Genomic DNA, 21,812 nt, shown 5'->3' with positions numbered 1-21,812 from the left:
ATGGCAGTGATGCGCCAGGGGCAATAGGAGAGGAACACCGGGGTTCCAATGCAGACAGGGCACTGGAACACGAGGGGGCATAGTGAGAGGATACTGAGGTAAATACTGGGGAGTGAGGCTCTGGTGCGCCCTCAGAAGAACATTCAGATGGAACCCCAATCTCCTCCATGGTAGACATGAGGGCCGAGTCTACTGCTCCCAATGAGCCTGGCCTCTCCTCCAGGCAAAACTCCCTCTGGTTGGTGTCCTCACCAAGAAATCTCGGGACGGTAGGGGAGTAGCTGGGAGACAGAGGAGACAGTGGTGGGAGAGGGTTCATGGGGGAGGAATTTGTTGAATATCTTGTAGGACTAGGTTCTTCCTCATTCAGGGGAAGTGACTCCTCCACAATGAAACAACTGCTACTCAAGGAGCAGGATGATGTGGAAGACAGACTGATGCACACAGGACTGGGAGACCTTAAGTTCCCAGAGTTGGCATGAATCCCATGGCATAGGTTGTCCGACTCAGGCTGAAATGTGGGCATAGTTGGGGAGTAGCTAGGTGCCACGGGATGGGCATTGGGTGGCACTGCAGAATTGGGTGTGGAAGGGGAGGAGGTGCCAGCAGGGGGAGAGTGATGTATGGATGGGCATGATTGTGTTGGTGACAATGACAGGTGGTGTGAAGCCAATGGGAACAAGGCACCATATGTGGGGTTCCCTGTGGAGGATGCTTGCACAGTGAAGGGGTCACTGGGACCCAAGGGAGGATTGTGAGGGAACTCAGGTGGGGTGAAGACTGTGGAATCAGGCTCTGGTGTGCCCTCAGAAGAACATTCAGATGGAACCCCAATCTCCTCCATGGTAGACATGAGGGCCGAGTCTACTGCTCCCAATGAGCCTGGCCTCTCCTCCAGGCAAAACTCCCTCTGGTTGGTGTCCTCACCGAGAAATCTCGGGACGGTAGGGGAGTAGCTAGGAGACAGAGGAGACAGTGGTGGTGGGAGAGGGTTTATTGGGGAGTAACAGGATGAATTTCCTGCCACACTAGGAGCTCCCTCATTCACGGGGGCTGACTCCTCCACAATGAAACAACTGCTACTCAAGGAGCAGGATGATGTGGAAGACAGACTGATGCACACAGGACTGGGAGACCTTGAGTTCCCAGAGTTGGCAGGAATCTCATGGCACAGGTTGTCTGACTCAGGCTGAAGTGTGGGCATAGTTGGGGAGTAGCTAGGTGCCACGGGATGGGCATTGGATGGCACTGCAGAATTGGGTGTGGAAGGGGAGGAGGTGCCAGCAGGGGGAGAGTGATGTATGGATGGGCATGGTTGTGTTGGTGACAATGACAGGTGGCGTGAAGCCAATGGGAACAAGGCACCATATGTGGGGTTCCCTGTGGAGGATGCTTGCACAGTGAAGGGGTCACTGGGACCCAAGGGAGGATTGTGAGGGAACTCAGGTGGGGTGAAGACTGTGGAATCAGGCTCTGGTGTGCCCTCAGAAGAACATTCAGATGGAACCCCAATCTCCTCCATGGTAGACATGAGGGCCGAGTCTACTGCTCCCAATGAGCCTGGCCTCTCCTCCAGGCAAAACTCCCTCTGGTTGGTGTCCTCACCGAGAAATCTCGGGACGGTAGGGGAGTAGCTAGGAGACAGAGGAGACAGTGGTGGTGGGAGAGGGTTTATTGGGGAGTAACAGGATGAATTTCCTGCCACACTAGGAGCTCCCTCATTCACGGGGGCTGACTCCTCCACAATGAAACAACTGCTACTCAAGGAGCAGGATGATGTGGAAGACAGACTGATGCACACAGGACTGGGAGACCTTGAGTTCCCAGAGTTGGCAGGAATCTCATGGCACAGGTTGCCTGACTCAGGCTGAAGTGTGGGCATAGTTGGGGAGTAGCTAGGTGCCACGGGATGGGCATTGGATGGCACTGCAGAATTGGGTGTGGAAGGGGAGGAGGTGCCAGCAGGGGGAGAGTGATGTATGGATGGGCATGGTTGTGTTGGTGACAATGACAGGTGGCGTGAAGCCAATGGGAACAAGGCACCATATGTGGGGCTCCCTGTGGAGGATGCTTGCACAGTGAAGATGTCGCTGGGACCCAAGGGAGGATTGTGAGGGGATTCAGGCGGGGTGAAGACTGTGGAGTCAGGCTCTGGTGTGCCCTCAGAAGAACATTCAGATGGAACCCCAATCTCCTCCATGGTAGACATGAGGGCCCAGTCTACTGCTCCCAATGAGCCTGGCCTCTCCTCGAGGCCGAACTCCCTCTGATTGGTGTCCTCACTGAGAAATCTCGGGACGGTAGGGGAGTAGCTAGGAAACAGAGGAGACAGTGGTGATGGGAGAGGGTTCATGGGGGAGTAACAGGGTGAATTTCCTGCAGGACTAGGTTCTCCCTCATTCACGGGGGCTGACTCCTCCACAATGATACAACTGCTACTCAAGGAGCAGGACGAGATTGAAGACAGACTGATGCACACAGGACTGGGAGACCTTAAGTTCCCAGAGTTGGCAGGAATCCCATGGCACAGGTTGTCCGACTCAGGCTGAAGTGTTGGCATAGTTGGGGAGTAGCTAGGTGCCACGGGATGGGCATTGGATGGCACTGCAGAATTGGGTGTGGAAGGGGAGGAGGTGCCAGCAGGGGGAGAGTGATGTATGGATGGGCATGGTCGTGTTGGTGACAATGACAGGTGGCGTGAAGCCAATGGGAACAAGGCACCATATGTGGGGTTCCCTGTGGAGGATGCTTGCACAGTGAAGGGGTCACTGGGACCCAAGGGAGGATTGTGAGGGGACTCAGGCAGGGTGAAGACTGTGGAGTGAGGCTCTGGTGCGCCCTCAGAAGAACATTCAGATGGAACCCCAATTTCCTCCATGTTAGACATGAGGGCCCAGTCTACTGCTCCCAATGAGCCTGGCCTCTCCTCGAGGCCGAACTCCCTCTGGTTGGTGTCCTCACTGAGAAATCTTGGGACGGTAGGGGAGTAGCTAGGAGACAGAGGAGACAGTGGTGGTGGGAGAGAGTTCATGGGGGAGAGACAGGGTGAATTTTCTGCCACACTAGGAGCTCCCTCATTTACAGGGGCTGTCTCCTCCACAATGATACAACTGCTACTCAAGGAGCAGGATGATGTGGAAGACAGACTGATGCACACAGGACTGGGAGACCTTAAGTTCCCAGAGTTGGCAGGAATCCCATGGCATAGGTTGTCTGACTCAGGCTGAAGTGTGGGCGTAGTTGGCGAGTAGCTAGGTGCCACGGGAGAGAGCCTCTGCGTTTGTACTGAGGGGATGGGAGACTGGATGGGGAGCTCTTGGTACATCTGGGCATCCCCTGGTGGGTCATGTGTAATGCTGCTCAGCCCATCCAAGTCATTGCACAGCTGTTCTTGGGAGCCGGGGCAATCCCCTCGGGTAGGGGTTGAGCTGCATGAGGAGGGAAGGGTGAACATGTGGTAGATGGTGGACACCCCTGAGGACTCAGAGTATGGCCCTGGGGATGACCCTGCAGAATCGGGTGTCCTAGGGGAGGAGGTGCCAGAAGGGGGAGAGTGATGTATGGATGGGCATGGTTGTGTTGGTGACAATGACAGGTGGCGTGAAGCCAATGGGGATATGGCACCATATGTGGGGCTCCCTGTGGGGGATGTTTGCACAGTGTAGGGGTCACTGGGATACCCGTGAGGTCCAGTGGGCGATGCTGGTCTGATGTCTGGGGAGTCAGGTCTGGAGGACCCTGCAGAAGGACTGGATTGGTCCCTCGTCTTCACTGAGAAAGACATTATTACAGGAAGTAAGCTGCTATTCCCTGGCCTGTGTTCAAATCTACTAGTGAGAGTCCCTGAAAAGGATTTTGAGCCTGAGGATACCAGGTTGGGGCTGTGGTGCGTTAAGAGTGAGGCTGTGTGTGTGTGTGTGTGTGTGTGTACTTGTGTGTGTATTGTTTGTGTGTGTGTGTGCGTGTGAGTTGTGTGTGTGTGTTGGGTGTGTGTATGTGTGTGTGTGTGTGTGTCTGTGTGTCTGCCTTAGGCTATGGGAGAGTCTGTGTGAAAAACGCGGGAATAACCAGAACGCAGATGACAGGGCCACTCACACAAGTGTTCTGTCACTCCGTGTCACGATTCAAAGTCGCAGGATGCTCGCAAGATGCTCGCTGGAAGCTCGCAGGATGCTCGCAGGATGCTCTGGGAAGCTGTGCAGCGCAGAAACCTGCTCTGGCATTCACCTCCCTCAGAGAGAATCCAAGCTCATTGCCTTGGCAACAGCCTTAAATACCCGAGGTGGGCGGGGCTTAGCGGAAGGGGCGGGGCTTCCTGTCAACTGACAGCCTAACTGCCACCTAGACTCCACCCACACGCAGTCGCTCTTCTGATTGGACCATCTGCCTGTCACTCTGAGGCACCATCCAAAGCAGACCCGGGGGGTGTCCCACTCCCTGCATCTGTTTATGCCTTTCATCCCTGTGGTGTGAATAGCTTCACCCCCATCCCTGGTATTTTCCACCTTGAGGTAGTTTGTGTAGAAACAGACACTGCCCTGTGAATTCATTTGAGAAACCCTCATGGCCTGTCAACAGTGAACTCATTGGATTGGGATTGTTCCCTGGAGCCTATTAACATAATCAGATCACCTGGGCAGGGCTTGCAGGGAGTTATTTTGGTAATCCCATTAGTTAGACTGAAGTTCAAGGACTCTGGTCCACCTGTCCTCTAGGGTCAGTTCCCTCTTCAGCCCTGGGGTGAAGTTTGGATCCCACCTAGCACATTCCAATCTTTGAGACAAGGAAACACTCCCAGCGTCCATCACCCCGTGAAGGGACCATCAACGCACTGAAGGAGAGCAGGCTCACCTGAAGACCTCCCAGAACAACAGGCTCACACGTTGGTCACCTGGAGGACAGCCTGCACAGCAGACCTGGGGAGATGCGCTTCCCCCGAGGCAGCAGGGACAAGGCCGTTCTATTGAACACAGAAAGAAAATGTGGACTAAACAGAGAGCAAGTGCCAAGGGTCTGTGGTGATCTTTTGTGCCCACCAATTGAATTTCTCTCTTTCTTAAGATTTACTTATTCTTCTTGAAAGGCAGATATACAGAGAGGAGGAGAGACAGGAAGATCTTCTGTCTGGTCATTCACTCCCAAAGCAGCCGCAGCCACCAGAGCTGATCCCATCTGAAGCCAGGAGGCAGGAGCACCTCTCCTGTCTCCCACTCAGGTGCAGGGTCCCAAGGCATTGGACTGGCCTTGACTGCTTTCCCAGGCCAGAAGCAGGGAGCTGGATGGCAAGTGGGGCTGCAGAGACATGAAACCAGGCCCATATGGGATCCTGGTGCTTGCAAGGCAAGGACTTTTAGCCCCTGGGCTATTGCACCGGGCCCTTTGTGTGATGTTTTCACAGGCCAAGACAAACAGCTGAATCCTTGCTGCTCTGGCTCCCCGCTTGCTTGCTCCCGGTGCAGAAACCAGTGCTTGTACCTGATCAAAGCTTGTGACAGGGGTCACTCAGGGCTCAGCCCAGTGTTGTATTATCCAGTACTCTCTGTTGTCCAGGGTCCCTTAGGAAGCCCGGCTGGGTGAGCACTCAAGGCAGGGCACTCCACCCTTCACAGCTCACTCAGGGACGTCAGTCACACCTAGACACACACAGGGTGGGTCCTTGCATCCAAGACATCATGTGGGGCCCTATTAGCTTCTGAGATAACCTGGCAAATATGCTTTCTTCAGAGAAAATTGTTTAGTAATAAATTGTTTCATTCAAATAAAAGCATCAAATGTATAATCGCAGGTACAGATTATTAAGTTAGATAAAAATATCCATACTAGCTATTGTGAATACATTTTGAGGAATATTCCATCAGGGCCTGGCTCCTGGCCTTGCCCTGTCCAGCCCTGAGAATTTCAACCTTTTGGGAGCAGGAACCACCAGATAGAAGCTTTCTCTCTGTTTCTGTCCTTTCCTGTCTCTGCTTCTTTCCAAATAAATAAATACATTTTAAAAACACCTAACGATAAATGACCTTGTGTTGACTCAAATACTAGTTGAATTGAGACCCTGGAAAATTATAGAGTATTGTCATAAAAAACAATGGGTTTGGGCCCAGCGTGATGGCCTAGGGCCTAAGATCCTCCCCTGGAACGTGCTGGGATCCCCTATGGGCGCCGGTTCTAATGCCGACAGAGCCACATCCCATCCAGCTCCCTGCTTGTGGCCTGGGAAAGCAGCCAAGGACTGTCCAAGCCCTTGGGACCCTGCACCCGTGTGAGAGACCTGAAGAAGTTCCTGCCTCCTGGCCTCGGATTGGCACAGCACTGGCCATTGCGCTCACTTGGGGAGTGAATCAACAGGACAGAAGATCTTCCTCTCTGTCTCTTCTCTCCTCTCTGTATATCTAACTTTCCAATAAAAATAAAATAAATCTTTTTTTTTTGAAAAATGCAAGCGAAATAGAAAAGAACCAGATTACAACATTATATATGTATTCCTTCACTGCCTGAGCTCCCACTGTGTCAGGCAGGAAACAAGGGGTAGACGCAGCTCCATCAGCAAAGCTCTGATGTGTGAGAAACTTATCCACACAGCAAGTACTGTGGGGTTTGGCTGTGCGCCCCAACCCCCATAGTTTACGATGGAAACTTTGTTCCCAAACTCACATGCTGATTGCACCTGGAGGTGATTAGGTGCAGCTGAGGCCATCAGGCAGGGCTGCCAAGAAGGCATGAGTGGCTTTAGAAAAAGGACAGGGCCCGGCTCCATGGCCTAGCGACTAAAGTCCTCCTCACTTTGCACGTGCCGGGATCCCATATGGGCGCTGGTTCTATTTTTTCTTTTTTTTTTAAGATTTATTTATTTTTTATTACAAAGTCAGATATACAGAGAGGAGACGAGACAGAGAGGAAGATCTTCCATTGGATGATTTACTCCCCAAGTGAGCGCAACATCCGGTGAACCAGGAGCCTCTTCCAGGTCTCCCACGCGGGTGCAGGGCCCCAATGCAGTGGGTCGTCCTTGACTGCTTTCCCAGGCCACAAGCAGGGAGCTGGATGGGAAGTGGAACCACTGGGATTAGAACTGGTGCCCATATGGGATCCCGGCGTGTTGAAGCTGAGGACTTTAGCAGCTAGGCCACGGCGCCAGGCCCGGCACTGGTTCTAATCCTGGCAGCTTCATGGGAACATGTGGTCACAGCAGAGTCCCTAGGACATTCCAAGTCAGGCTATCACTTTGCAACAAGAAGTTAGTGACAACAACGTGCGGACGGACAAATCTCTTCTAGCTGTAGTGGAATTTCCATGGCCTTTGGCGTGAGCTGGAGTCAGGAAGGAATGTCGCAGCACAAGGGGGCTCGCCAACACAGAACCTCTGTGCAGAGACTGAGCCAGGGCTGTAACTCCTGGGCACTTTGGCTGTTGTGTCGGCACATGGGGGTCACTCAGGCTACAGAAGGCCTCCACTGACGTTGCTGTTTTAACTGTAGTTTCTAGCTCCCACCCCCTCCCCCGCCTGCTGGAGATCATGCCACCCAAGCCAAGCACACAGCAGCTCAGGCTGGTCGTGCCTGGGGACACCGGGGGACACCAGGGACACCACTTCTCCCCCCCTGCCCGACCCTCGGACCAGGAGGAGCCTCCCCTGCAGCCGCAGCGGGTGGGAGCCAGCTGGCCTCGAACTCGTGGCCATCTGGGAGGGAGGCGGGGGCGGCCAGTTGCAAGTTCCCGCCCCGGGGGAGGGCAACCAGGCGACAGTGGCCAAGGTTGATTAGGGAAGATTCCCACAAGAGCAAAGCTTCAGAGGCAGCACCTCAGGCTGGTTCAGCACTTCAGGGAGCTCACATTTCTCGACAGATTAGTTTCCTATTATCGCTAATATTTCTGAGAAGAATGTTGTCGGAGTTTTGACAGGGATTGCATTGACTCTGTAGAATACTTTGGGTCATGTGGATATTTTGATGCTATAGAGTCTTCTGATCCTGCAGCATGGTATCATCTTTATCTGACACTGAGCAGTCCCAGGACCCGTGGGACAGCATGGGCTCCTCCCAGAAAGCCCACGGGATCCTGGCACGGCGGCCGTCTTACAGAAACATACTAATAGACCTGCCTTGGGAAGATACACGGGGCAGAAAAGGAGACGGAGAAAACCCCGGCGTGTCTGCTGTCACGTCTCTGTCTGTCCCGATCAGACGAGCAGTGGACAGTCCATGGCCATTGCCCCACAGGGAGCCTTACAGTCAGCCAGTCCGGGCACGGATGGCACACAGGGCCTGCAGACGTTGACCGTGGCAAGCTCAGGCAGTGCCCAGCAAGGGACGATTCTCCAGGATGCGCAGCCCTCGGCGCCGGGCCCGAGTTGTAAGTTTTATATGCAACTTATCTAAAGTTAAAAATACCGATACCGGGCCCCGGCGGGTATTATTTTTTAATATTTCTATCTGGTAGCTCCTCAATGTCTCTGTCTTGCAACTCTGAGTTTGAGGTTATTATTATTACTATTTGGTAATTTGGGGGGAAGTGTTGGCTCTTTCACCTGAGCAATTACTTTTTCTGGTACCCCTCCTCATTTCTTTTGTTTTAAGATTTTAGCCTTTCGGGCACCGGCGGCGTGGCCTAGCGGCTTAAGTCCTCACCTTGAACGCCCCGGGATCCCATATAGGCACTGGTTCTAATCCCGACAGCTCCACTTCCCATCCAGCTCCCTGCTTGTGGCCTGGGAAAGCAGTCGAGGACTGCCCAAAGCTTTGGGACCCTGCACCCGCGTGGGAGACCTGGAGGAGGTTCCTGGTTCCTGGCTTCGGATCGGTGCAGCACCAGCCATTTCGGCTCACTTGGGTAGTGAATCATCAGACGGAAGATCTTCCTCTCTGTCTCTCCTCTGTGTACATCTGACTTTGTAACAAAAATAAATAAATCCTAAAAATAAATATATATATTAGCCTTTGGTGTGTTTTTGTGGGTTTTATGGACCAGCATATGTGTCTGCTGCTTTGTGAGTTTGGAGCCCATCAGGCAGCCAGGGAACCAGTGTGTTTGTCCGCTGCTGCCACCTTGTGGCTGAACAGTGCTTTCACGCGCCTCAGCATTCCTGCCTTCCAGCTTCAGGTGGTTGGGGAGCTTTGCAAACTAAAACCTGTCAATTCCAGCTCTGTATACAAACCCCTGACCACCTAATGCCGTAACAGCGTACACTTGCCTAGATTGAGTGTGGCCCAGCTTCTGCTACACAGTGTGCAATCATCACCTAGGTTCCTTACACTCTGGGGGCCACCGTGCCTGCCCTAGCCTCCCAACAGGCAAGCAATGGTGGTGGGATATGTGGCTTTCTTTTGCCCTGGAATTTGTACCTCCTCCGCTGGGTCCACCTACAGTCGGCCTGGCGTTGGTTTCTCGTGTACCTTTGGAGTCTGCTCTTATGATGCTAGGTCACAGAGAGAAATCTCTGACGCTGGGGTCCCCGCATGTCCGTTTAGGGTGATTCTGACATCCGTCTGGATGGCCCAGGTTCGAGAGCCCTGGTGTGTTTTGGGGCTCAGATCCAGCCCAGTATGTCTCGGACTCACGCCCTTCACTTCCCAACTGCCCTTTCCCCGATGGCATTTCCTCCTCTGGGAGAGGCTGCTCGGATCTGCGTCTCTAGTTTCCTCCTTGGGCTGTTTTTTTTTTTATCCCATCTGTGTTCTGTTTTAAGAGTCCTTCTGCTTCCATCCATCTCTTATGGGTCAGCCAAGACTCGCGCTGGCATCTTCCCTGCATGGATTTGTGACTCGCCAGGTTTTGACTGAGTCCCTGTTTGGCCCTGGTGCCCATTTCCACCACCCCAGGCTGTCTTGAGAGGTTTTTCTCGCAGTGCTCTGTTGCCTGGGTGAAAGTTGTTCCCTCCCCTCCATCCCCAAACCCCAAGAAGCTTCGGACACTTTTCCTTGCAATTCTGCACTTCCTGCTCTCTCCTCTGATTCATTCTGTCCCTATCTGATCACACACTCAGATATACCAACCTTCCACGGTCAGTCATCTTTCCCCGCTTTCTTTTTATCAAATTATATCACAGGTTGAAACTTTGAGATTGTGTCTTTTAAGCGTGTAATATGCAATTTAGCATCACAAGATGTGGCCAAAATTATGAGCCACATTTAACACTCATAGATTCCAAAATACCATTTCCACTAAGTATCTTTTCTAAAATACTATTCCAAGACAAAGCAGCACCGTTGGGATAAAAATCAAAAAGCAAAGTCTTTTACGTGTGATTTTTGAAGTTGTCAACTGAAAAAAAAAAAAAAGAAACACCCACTGAAAAGAACATCTAAACCATGTTTGGCTGCGTAGTTCACCTGAACAAAATGAAAATCCAGTACAAATCAGGTCAGTGTTGCCTATAAGTGTTTAAAATGCAACGTGCCCCTCTCGTCTGTAAAGCTTAGTAAGCAAGACAAGAAAGTGACCTGACAGTAAGCTCTCTCAGTTTATATTAGTAGATGTGTCTAATAAAAAAAAGTGCATAGAAAAAAGACTCTTTACTTTTAAAGTTACCAATCTTAATTTATCTCAGTGAGTACCACCAAGATGTAACAGCTTAAATCCTTCAACAGCATAGCTTCTAAACCTGCACATTCAGCATAGATTCTGGGATTATATACAGGTATATGGATTTTAAGCAATCTGGTTGGTGCCATTTCTAGGTTGGTGAAAAAAGCCTGAAGAGCATTCAAACAATTCTTTTTGGCCAAATTCAGGCAAATGGAACTAGAATTCCAGTTCTGCACACAGCATCATTTAATACACAGTACTGTGTGTGAGTGATGCTGATTTGCTTTCGAACAAATTTTCTGCCTCCACAAACGCCAATATTCCTCCACGTTGTCGGGAAGGATCATTAGGGCAGGCCAACTTCTTTACGATATTGTATGATGTGCTGGTTCTTTGCTGAAGGTCTTCATAACCCTTTGTATCAGTCCTCACAGCGGTGAAGAGTCTTTTGTATGAATGGAAATAACATGCCATTTAAAGCCTGAGGCGTCTGTAGTGCTATACTCACAATACTCACACGAATACACTTTTCTGCCACTGTGTGTGTTCATATGATTGTTAAGCTGATTCTATTGCTTAAATGCCTTTGTACATCTCTTACACCTAAATGGCGCATCCTTTGTGTGAACTGGGAGAATATGGCAACTTAGAACAAATGGATCTGTAATTTTTTTTTAATATTTATTTATTTTTCCAGGCCCGGCGGCATGGCCTAGCGACTAAAGTCCTCGACTTGAGCACGCCAGGATCCCATATGGGCGCTGGTTCTGATCCCGGCAGCTCCACTTCCCATCCAACTCCCTGCTTGTGGCCTAGCAAAGCAGTCGAGGACGGCCCAATGTCTTGGGATCCTGCACCTGTGTGGGTGACCTGGAGAGGATTCCTGGATCCCGGCTTCAATTTGGCACAGCACCGGCCGGTTGCGGCTCACTTGGGGAGTGAATCATCAGATGGAAGATCTTTCTCTCTATCTCTCCAGCTCTCTGTATAAATCTACTTATTCTTATTGCAAAGTCAGATATATATATAGAGAGAAGGAGAGACAGAGAGAAATATCTTCCGTCCGGTGATTCACTCCCTGAGTGACTGCAATGGCCATCACTGTGCCGATCTGAAGCCAGGAGCCAGGAACTCTTCCAGCTCTCCCATATTGGTTCAGGGTTCCAAGGCTTTGGGCTGTCCTCGACTCCTTCCCAGGTCACACACAGGGAGCTGGATGGGAAGCCGAGCAGCCAGGACACGAACCAACACCCATACTGGATTCTCACGCATGTAAGGCAAAGACTCCAGCCACTGGGCTAACATGCCAGGCCCCTAACTCAGTCTTCTTGTCTGTTAAATAAAGTTAATGATGGCATTTATTGGGAACAGGCATTTAACTTAGTCATGCAGGTGCCCATGTCTGCTATTGCAGTACATGGATTTGACTCTTAGCTCCAGCTCCAGGTATGACTCCGAGCTCTGGCTCCTGTCTCGTTTCCAGCCAGTGAGGACCCTGGGAGGCAGGGCTGACGGCTCAGGCGATCCTGTTCAGGTCACCCATAGAGAAGACGTGGACTGCAGTTCCAAGCGTTGCCCCGCCCTGGATGTAGCTCACATCTGGGGAATAAATCAGTGCCTCAGATTTCTCTGTGTGTGTGTGTGTGTGTGTGTGTGTGTGTGTGCATGTCTGCCACTCTCCTCTAATAAACACATCAAGATGTTCAATAATAATACTCCATAAGCCTGTACTGAGAATTAAATATTTTTAAAGCACTTACAACAGTAGCTGGAACAGAGCATCATGGAAATGGTAAATTGCCCAGGTGAGTCTGTCATCGAAAATGAGCTTTTAAAAAAAAAATTAAGATTTACTTATTTTACGTGAAAATCCAAGAGAGAAAGAGAACGCGCATGTATCCGCTGGTTCACACCATCCCTCCCCAAATAGCAGCAACAGTTGGAGCTGAGTTGCTCCGAAACTGGGAACTAGGAGCTTCTTCCAGGTCTCTCACGTGAGTGCAGAGGCCCCAGGGCTTGAGCCATTCCCCACTGCTTTCCCAGGCCATGAGCACACAGCTGGATTAGAAGCAGCTGGCTCTAGAGTTGGTGCCCAGATGGGATGCTGGTGCCACAGGGTGGAGGATTAGTCTTTCCGTACCATTGTGAGGCCCCTGAATAGGAGCTCTGTCATAGGTCTAACTATTGGCCCCAGGTGTTAACGTCTCCTGTATTTACAACCTTTGCTGTATAGCTGCAGTTCTTTCACAATGGTGGATTCCAGTGCTTTGTCCCAGACATCGGGCTCACTTTATACGGTTTGTTCTGGCCATTGTGGTGTCAGCAGATGTGAAAACAAGGAGGTTTGACGTGTGTAGTTTGGGTGTGCCCCCATGCACTTCTGTCATCATGAAATCATTCTAGAACTTATCTGCTGATCCTAAGAGTAGGATGAAGACAAATGGACCAAGGTCACCCATACTGACCTCACACAGCTAAATGAAACCAATCTGACGCCACTTGTTATGGGACCAGAGTTAATTAACAGAAAGTTCATTCAGAGTATTTGATGACTCAAGGAAATGTTCCAAATAGATTATTAAAGGTGAAAAATCAAACAGCAAAACAGTTTGTTCAGTAAGATCATGTTTTTCTTTTAAATGAGTTGGAGGGGAGAGACAAGTACATCCCTGCAACTAATAGAGACCCAACATTTAATCGACAGTTATCTTTAGTTTTTGAGAGTTTTCCTAGATTCCAAATGAGTCACATGACTATTTTGATTTTTCCAACTCAGTGAGTCAAATGTGAAGAAGATACCTAGATGGATCTGTTGTTAGGCAACAGGCCTAGCCACTTGTGGACAAAGTACAACTCCGACAACAACAGTGGGCTCATCTTCTGAGAAAGAGATTAGCTGTATTTGCAAGCTCTCTAGGAGACAGAGTGGTGGGAGGAGGAGGGAGACCAAATTACTTTCTCTTTTAGAAAGCAGTTGGGAAAAGTATGGTTAGGGCAAATGGAGCACCATTGTGTCAACGTGACACAACAGGACACCAGCAGAGGGCAGTGTTGAGAGCAGTGCAAGCAGAGTCTCCTAGAGGAAGCATGGCCTCTGCTTCTCCAGCAGAACTGGGGTTGTCCTTTTATGGGGGTCATTGGAGGTGCGTCACTCAACATCCTAATGAACCCTAAGGTGGCTCAGCTTGAGGTGCTCTGCACATGCTCCAGCCAGTACTCTGGTATCTTCAGGAACCTTATAAAGAGAACCCCACAGTTGTTTAGCAGACAGCTATGAAGTTACTATGTAACAGGGCGGTCTAGTATGTTAGGCAGCTGGGGGCGGCCTGCTGCTTAAGCTGGGGGAGGGGAGCTCAGAGCTGACTGGGAGGTGGTAGATTCAGCAGCGCTTCCGCGTTCCTACTGTTCCATCCAATGCTGGCCCTTTTCCCTTCAGGGCTGGGGAAATCACTGCAACCCCACCACAACAGGGAGGAAGCCACAGGGACTGCCTCTGACTGTGCACGCTGGAAAATGATGTGACAGCTTGTCACAGTGGCACAACTCATTAAGGATGAACAAGGTCCCCGCAACAATTCCTGCCAGGCTTGAACACTGGTGTTAAATGCATCTGGGAGAGCGCCCTCGGCCTCGGCGCCTCCGCCGCCCCGTCCTTCTCCTCAGCTTCCAGGGCTTGGGAAGGTCTTTCCAGCTCTGGGCAGCTGGGGAAGGGCCTGTCCCTTGAACCTCACCCGATCTAGACAGGGCACGGAAGTTTGAGCGGCCCGAAGTGCCATTGCCTCCCCATTCCCCTCCCCCCGCCACCCCGCAGCCCCAGAGGAGAGGGGACGGTAAGAATGCACGCGCCCCTAGCTCCCAGAGAATCCGCTAAATTCATTGCCCGAAAACAGCCGGGACGTGTTCATTGACGACGGAGGCGTGCGCAGGGTGGCGGAGTTGCTGCTGGCCAGGACCTCGGGCCCGGGCTGCGCCTGGAAGGCTGGAAGGCTCTCCAAGAGCTGAACCCCCAGGCGGCCGACCAGGCTGCAGTCAACTGGGTGTTCGAGAGAGACACCCTCAACTTCTCCTTTTGCTCGGAGCCAGAGGAGCGCAAGTGTCTGGTGACGTAGCGGGGCAGGACGTCCAGTGGGTACTGGGCCCTGTGCGCCGCAGTCAACAGAGCGCTCGACCAACGGACCCCAATAACCAGTGCGTCCCACTATGCCACAGTGACCCTGGATGGGGTTCGGCAGATATTCCATTCTGACAGAGTTCCCCATGCCGCTGAGAGAAGAGAGGCATAGTTCTCAATGAAACGGGGAAAACCCTGCTGCGGAAGTTTGGAGGCTCTTTTTTGAACTGTGTCCGAAAGAGTAAGAACAGTGCACACGAGTTAATGAGCCTGGTTGTTGAACATTTTTTTTCCTTCTTGCCGAGATGTGACTGAGTTTGAGGGAAAAAAAAGAGTTTCTTTTTAATAAGCGAGCCCAGATCCTCATGGCAGACACATGGAGTGTCTTGGAAGGAAAGGGGGACGACGGCTGCCTCACAGAAATCTCCAGTATCACCATGTTTGCTGACTACAGATTACCCCAGGTTCTTGTTCACCTGGGGGCCCTCGAGTACTCGGAGAAGCTGCTGAAGAAGCTTCTCGAAGCAGAAATGCTTTCATATGGGGACAAGGAAGAGGTGGAGATCCGAGGGTGCTCACTTGGGTGTGTTGAACTGGTCCGAGATTGTCTTCTGGAGCTTCTTGACAAAACGAGTGAAAAGCCTCAAGGCTAGATCAATTTCATTCTTCTGGATTTATTGCTTGTGGGACTATGCCCGTGACCGCAGGCAAGCACGCTGCATAGATTATTGACTCGCAAGAATAAATGCACCCAAAGAAAATGCCTTCTTTTTTTTTTTTTAAAGATTTATTTTTGTTGGAAAATCAGATTTGCGGAGAAAGGGAGAGACAGAGAAAGATCTTCTGTCCCATATCACGGGCGGGGAGTTGGATGGGAGGTGGAGCAGCTGGGAGGTGAACCGGTGGCCATATGGGAACCCAGGGAAGACTTTAGCCACTATGCTACCACACCAGGCCTGAAACTGCCTGCATTTTTATACCATATAGTCATTTGTACAGCTTTGCTTTAATATCTGAGAAAGGTGGTGGAAATTACAAGAGCAAGAAAATGGACTGCTCACCCTCACTTTATAAATGTTGTTCCCAGCATATCCTCTGTATTCACCACTTTATCCTTTGTCTACTTTAACCTTGGCTGTGTCTTTCCTTTTTTGTGGTAATACAGTTGACAGAACTGGTGAAGAAATTTTCGTATCTTCTTTGTATTTCCTATTTCTTATATCTAATCATGCCATAGTCTGTAGTGAGACTATTTGATTTATTTGGGCCCGACACAATAGCCTAGTAGCTAAATCCTCACTTTGCATGTACAAGGATCCCATGTGGGCACCGGTTCATGTGCCGGCTGTCCCACTTCCCATCCAGCTCCCTGCTTGTGGACTGAGAAAAGCAGTGGAGAATGGCCCATAGGGTCATTGGCTCCTGGCTCCTGGCTTCAGATCAGCTCAGTTCCAGTCGCTGTGACCACTTGGGGAGTAAATCAGTGGATGGAAAATCATTTTTTCTTTGTCTCTTCTTCTCTCCGTGGATCTGCCTTTCCAATAAAAAATAAATAAATCCTTCAAAAAAAAAGGGGGGGAGGGGGGGTGAAGCAGCCAAAACCCTAAATGGGATGCTGGGTCATAGGTGGAACCTCTACCTGCTATGCCGCAATACTGAGCCTCTGTGTAGATCATTGTAACACCCAATGCAAAGTAATTGCAAGCATTTGTTGGACTGTATTGTTTTTAAGCATTGATGACAAGGAATAAATATATTCATGTTCAAACGAGGAAAAAATGCATTTGGGAAACACGCCAGGTTACTGCTAAAATAAGGGGTTCACATTTAATAAGAGCAACCCAGGAAAGCGCCTGGGGGACAAGCTCAGAATGTCTGCTCGCCGCATAGTGCTTCCCCTGCTGTGGCCCTGCGGGTGAGAAGCATTGGTACAGGAGACTGAGTCAAGGAGACTGCTGTAACTTTGATTTGTTATGTTTTTTTCTTCCCCAGCAACTTTATTTTTTATTTAAAGATGTATTCATTTTATTACAAAGCCAGATGTACAGAGAGGAAGAGAGACAGAGAGGAAGATCCCCCGTCTGATGATTCACTCCCCAAGTGAGCCGCAACGGCTGGTGCTGCACCGATCCGAAGCCGGGAACCAGGAACCTCTTCCAGGTCTCCCATGCGGGTACAGGATCCCAAGGCTTTGGGCCGTCCTCGACTGCTTTCCCAGGCCACAAGCAGGGAGCTGGATGGGAAGTGGAGCTGCCGGGATTAGAACCAGCGCCCAAATGGTATCCCAGGGCATTCAAGATGAGGACTTAAGCCGCTAGGCCACGCCGCCGGACCCAACCCCAGGCAACTTTATTTGAAGCATCATTGACAATAAAATCCATCCATTTACAACTGAGTTTAACAAATTCCTCCAGTTCTGTTGCTGCCACAACTCCCAAGATTCAGCTCTTCTTGACCCCCAGGGAAGCTCTCCACAAGCCCCTTTGTAGCTAATCCTAAAGACCATTCCTGATCAGGTAACCACTGCTGTGCTTCCTAACCCCAGGTTAAGCTTGCCTTTTCTAGAATGTTAGAGAATGAAGTCATCTGTGCACCCCTGAAGGTCTGGCTTGCTTTGGTCCGCATCATGCTTTAGAGATTCATTCAAGTAGTTTCACATGTCAGTCGTTCCTTGGTAACGCTTGCTGGTTTCCAGTGTATGGACATCCCACAGTCAATCTCTAGCCATCCATCTTTCGACAGTCCCTTGGATGGCTTCCAGCTTGAGGCTATTACACATTAAATTTTGTTGTTCAGCTGTGTTGATCCAGGCATTGACAGGCATTGGGGTGCACTTAGTACTTAAAAGAACAGTTTTTCATGAAATTTGTTTTCATGCCGGGAGAGAAACCTTTGCCATCAAAAAGCATGAGATTTTGTTCATTCCTGCACGGGAGACCTGGAAGAAGCTCTTGGCTCCTGCTTCGGATTGATTCAGTTCCAGCCACTGTGGCCACTTAGGGAGTGAATCAATGGACTGGCGATCTTCCTCTCTGTCTCTCCTCTGTATATCTGACTTTGTAATAAAATAAATCTTAAAAAAAAAAAATAAGAAAGAACAAAAATCCCAGTGTTTGGGGTGAACAGCCTGTTGCCATCACTGCGGCTGAATGCCAGTAAAGCGAAAGGAAAGGTAACAGCCAGTCTGGGACCTACAGCCAACAACCCTGCCCAGAGCTGTCCCATCTCCGAGGGTCACCTGGAAGTAACAGCATCTGAGGGTCCTCATCCTCTGCCTGCTTTTCATAGGGACTGGCTACAAGCCAATTTCAACACCCCCACCCCGGCCTCTCCCCAGCCTCCTGCCTCTCACGTTAACTGTGAAAAAACAAATAAACAAGAACGTATAAAAGCCAAGGCTTCAAACTTGAGTATATTATTATTGTTATTATTATAATTATTATTATTGTTATTATTATTGCAAAGTCAGATATACAGAGAGGAGGAGAGACAGAGAGGAAGATCCTCCGTCTGATGATTCACTCCCCATGTGACCTCAACGGCCAGTGCTGTGCCAACCCGAAGCCAGGAACCAGGAGCTTCTTTCGGTTCCCCCATGCAGGTGCAGGGTCCCAAGGCTTTGGGCCATCCTCAAGTGCTTGTCCAGGCCACAAGCAGGGAGCTGGATGGGAAGCAGGGCTGGTGGGAATAGAACCGGTGCCCATATGGGATCCTGGCACATGCAAAGCATTACTTTAGGTGCTAGGCCATGGCGCCGGGTCCTTGAGTATATTTTCTAATGTGAACAAAGGAATTTTATGTGCCTGCTTATTTTCTGTCATCTAGCAGACTCGGATTCGGGGCATCACTGTGGCACAGAAGGTGAAGCTGCTGCCTGAGACACAGGCATCTCCGACGTGTGCTGGTTGGAGTCCCAGCTGCACCGCCAATCCAGTTTCCTGTTTATGCAGCTGAGAAGGCAGAAGACAGCCGAAGCATCTGAGCCCTTGTCACCCACATGGGAAGCCCAGATGGAGTTCTAAGCTCCTGGATTCAGCCTGGACCAGTCGTGCACATGGTTTCCACTGGAGGAGTGAATTAACACATAAGAGCTGATTCATTCTCTCGCTCGCTCGTTCGCTCTGTGTGTGTGTGTGTGTGTCTATTTGTCTCTCCCTCTCTCTCTGTAATTCTTTCAAATAAATAAATAAATAAATACTCCTAAGGAAAGAAAGAGGAAGGGAGGGAAGGTATAGGAAGAAAGAAAAAGCAAGCAAGAAACAGAAAAATTTTAAAAAGAAAATCTCTTACAATAAAGACAAACTAAGGCATGAAAAACTTTACGTCCCTAATTATGAAAATTGTTAAAACTTTGGCAGACACAAACTATGAAGGGTCGCCTGAGAAGAAATAGCTTAAAATCTCTATAGATGAAATAATTGAATTTATGGTGTAATTTTTGTTTTGCAAACCAAGCCTAGATCTAGATGACCACACAGAGTCTATGAAATGTGTCAAGGAAGATAATTATACTGATAGCACCCAAATTCTGCTACTGAAAAAGAGGGGGTTACTTTCCAAACTGATTCTAACAAACTAAAGTTAGACTGAATTGAAAGACTCTGGGTCAAATGGAAGACAAAGACTGCTATTCCAGCTGGAGAACAAAGCCAGAATTTTAGCAATGCTAGACAAGATGTGAATTGGAACGGACAAGCAGCTCCTGGTTGGCAAACACGCCTCTGTTGCTGTGTGCAGAGGAGGAAACGGATGGCGAAGGTGAGCCTACACATTTGTCCCTCCCTGTCAGCAGGGTGGACCTGAGGACACAGAACGTCACCCTGGCCAAATAAACAAACAAACAGAGCCACTGGAGAATCTCAAAAAAGAGGAAGAGATCTTTAAGAAAGGCTCAGAGATGGCTAGTCACCTCATGGACCTTTTGCCAAGTTGCTCGCCTTGCAACCTCGCCCAAAGTCAGGCGTGTAACTGAGCCGGAGCGGCAGCAGAAGGACCACCTGGCGCCTGGACCAGCGACCAGAGGGAGCACCAGGTGACCCTGGCTGCGAGGGGCCGGTGACAGCGCGACAGGGTGCTACATCGTGACAGGTCTTCATCATGCGTGAATATAAACTGGTTGTTCTTGGACCAGGAGGTGTTGGAAAGTCTGCTCTGTACAGTTCGTTCCAGGAATTTTTGTTGAAAAGTAGGATGCTACGATAGATTCTTACAGAAAGTAAGTTGAAGTAGATGAACAACGGTGTATTCTTGAAATCTTGGATACTGCACAAACGGAACAATTCACAGCCATGAGGGATTTGTACATGAAGAGTGGACGGGCTCGGCGGCATGGCCTAGCAGCTAACGTCCTCGCCTTGAACACCCGGGGATCCCATATGGGCGCCGGTTCTAATCCTAGCAGCTCCACTTCCCATCCAGCTCCCTGCTTGTGGCCTGGGAAATCAGTCGAGGATGGCCCAAAGCCTTGGGACACTGCACCCGCATGGAAGACCCAGAAGAAGCTCCTGTCTCCTGGTTTTGGATCAACTCAGCTCCAACCATCATGGCCGCTTGGGGAGTGAACCATCAAATGGAAGATCTTCCTCTTTGTCTCTCCTCCCCTCTGCATATCTGCCTTTACAATAAAAATAATAGGGCCCAGAGCCGTGGCCTAGTGGCTAAAGTCCTCGCCTTGAAAACCCCAGGATCCCATATGGGTGCCGGTTCTAATCCCGGCAGCTCCACTTCCCATCCAGCTCCCTGCTTGTGGCCTGGGAAAGCAGTCGAGGATGGCCCAATGCTTTGGGACACTGCACCTGTGTGGGAGACCCAGAAGAGGTTCCAGGTTCCCGGCATCAGATCGGCACAGCACTGGCCCGTTGCGGCTCACTTGGGAAGTGAATCATCGGATGGAAGATCTTCCTCTCTGTCTCTCCTCCTCTCTGTACATCTGGCTTTGTAATAAAAATAAATAAATCTTTAAAAAAAAACAATAAAAATAATATTTTTTTTCTTTTTTTATTATATTTTTGACAATCTTTTTTTCTTTTTTTGTGCTTTCACCAAACGCTCTTTCAGGGAGACGCTGTTATTTATTTATTCCAAAGACAGGGAGGGGCAGGGAACTGGAGCACCAGTGTCCATCTGTGTCCACGGCCCGAGTGGCCGCAGCCGTAGAGCCTGGACTCACGGGAAGGACAAGGCCCCACAGGTGCCCTGGAGCTTCGGCCTGCCAGGTCCTCCAGCGTCCACTCGGCACTGGGCAGTCCTGGGCACATCCCAGGCATGTCCTGCCTGGAGTCCCATCCGCTGCTCCCTCATTTGAGGCCCAGGACCTGGGCACGCCCAGCCCCCCCACCCACCCCAGCTACAGCAGGCACGAGGGGTGGGAATCTGCAGAGGCCACCTGTCACTCCCCCAAACCATGTTTTTTAATACATCCCTTCCCCATGTGCGCTTCTCCCTGGGGATGCCACAGGACCCCTTCTCATGCAAGCCCGGCCAGGCTCAGCCCCAAGGCCACCCCTCCCCTGCGACAGGCCTGAGCCCCACTGGCCCTGCCCCCGGGGCTCGCCACTACACAGAACCTCTGCCCACGGGCAAGCAGGCCAGCACAGACCAGCCAGTGCCCCAGATGACTACTGGCACTGGGGGATCCTTGTGGGGTTCCCCCCCCCCGGGGAGCCCCTCCTGCGCTTTGGTGGGACATGGGCGGGCCCGGACGCCGCCCCACCCAGACGCACAGGCAGAAGGGGCTGGGCGCCCGCGGTCACCAAAACATGTCCTGTGCGCTCTCGGCCAGGCACTGCACCAGGTGGCTGTCGATATACAGCTGCACCAGCTCGGGGCCGACCTCCTCCTGGCACATGGGGTAGCTTGGCAGGGCCGCGGGGACAGGGTGGGGGTCCCCAGGCGCTCCCCTGTGCCCGGGCGCCCCGTGGCCTGCGGAAAGGGCTGCCAGGAAAAGGTCTGGGATCCCACGGTGAAGGGCTCCTGGCCGGGGAAGGCAGGCAGAGGCGGCACCTCGCCGTCCACGCAGCAGCTCCGTCCTCAGCGCATCCTGGCTCTATATTTTTGACAATCTTTACATAGTTAATTAGGGTAAAAAGGTTCAACAGCTATAGGAAAGTGGGTAAGACTATTATTTCCATATTGTTTCCTTCATGTTTAAAGGGGGGTATTAAGGGAGAAGCCCCACCCA

The 21,812-nt window shown here is 50.8% G+C and overlaps 1 protein-coding gene and 2 pseudogenes across 2 annotated transcripts in view; all 3 read left to right on the top strand.

Annotated features, from left to right (window-relative positions):
• SLC22A14 (solute carrier family 22 member 14) overlaps positions 1–21,812 on the top strand; it is a 980,905-nt gene that overhangs the window by 66,104 nt on the left and 892,989 nt on the right. The window lies entirely within an intron of this gene.
• Positions 7,514–8,608, top strand: LOC131478331 (cyclic AMP-dependent transcription factor ATF-1-like; annotated as a pseudogene).
• On the top strand, positions 14,358–15,364 carry LOC101526046 (queuosine 5'-phosphate N-glycosylase/hydrolase-like; annotated as a pseudogene).

This window comes from Ochotona princeps, chromosome 30 (genome assembly GCF_030435755.1).
Source record: "Ochotona princeps isolate mOchPri1 chromosome 30, mOchPri1.hap1, whole genome shotgun sequence".
Lineage (NCBI taxonomy): Eukaryota > Metazoa > Chordata > Mammalia > Lagomorpha > Ochotonidae > Ochotona > Ochotona princeps.
Note: the sequence above shows the minus strand (reverse complement) of the source record. Positions and strands in the feature narration are given on the sequence as shown.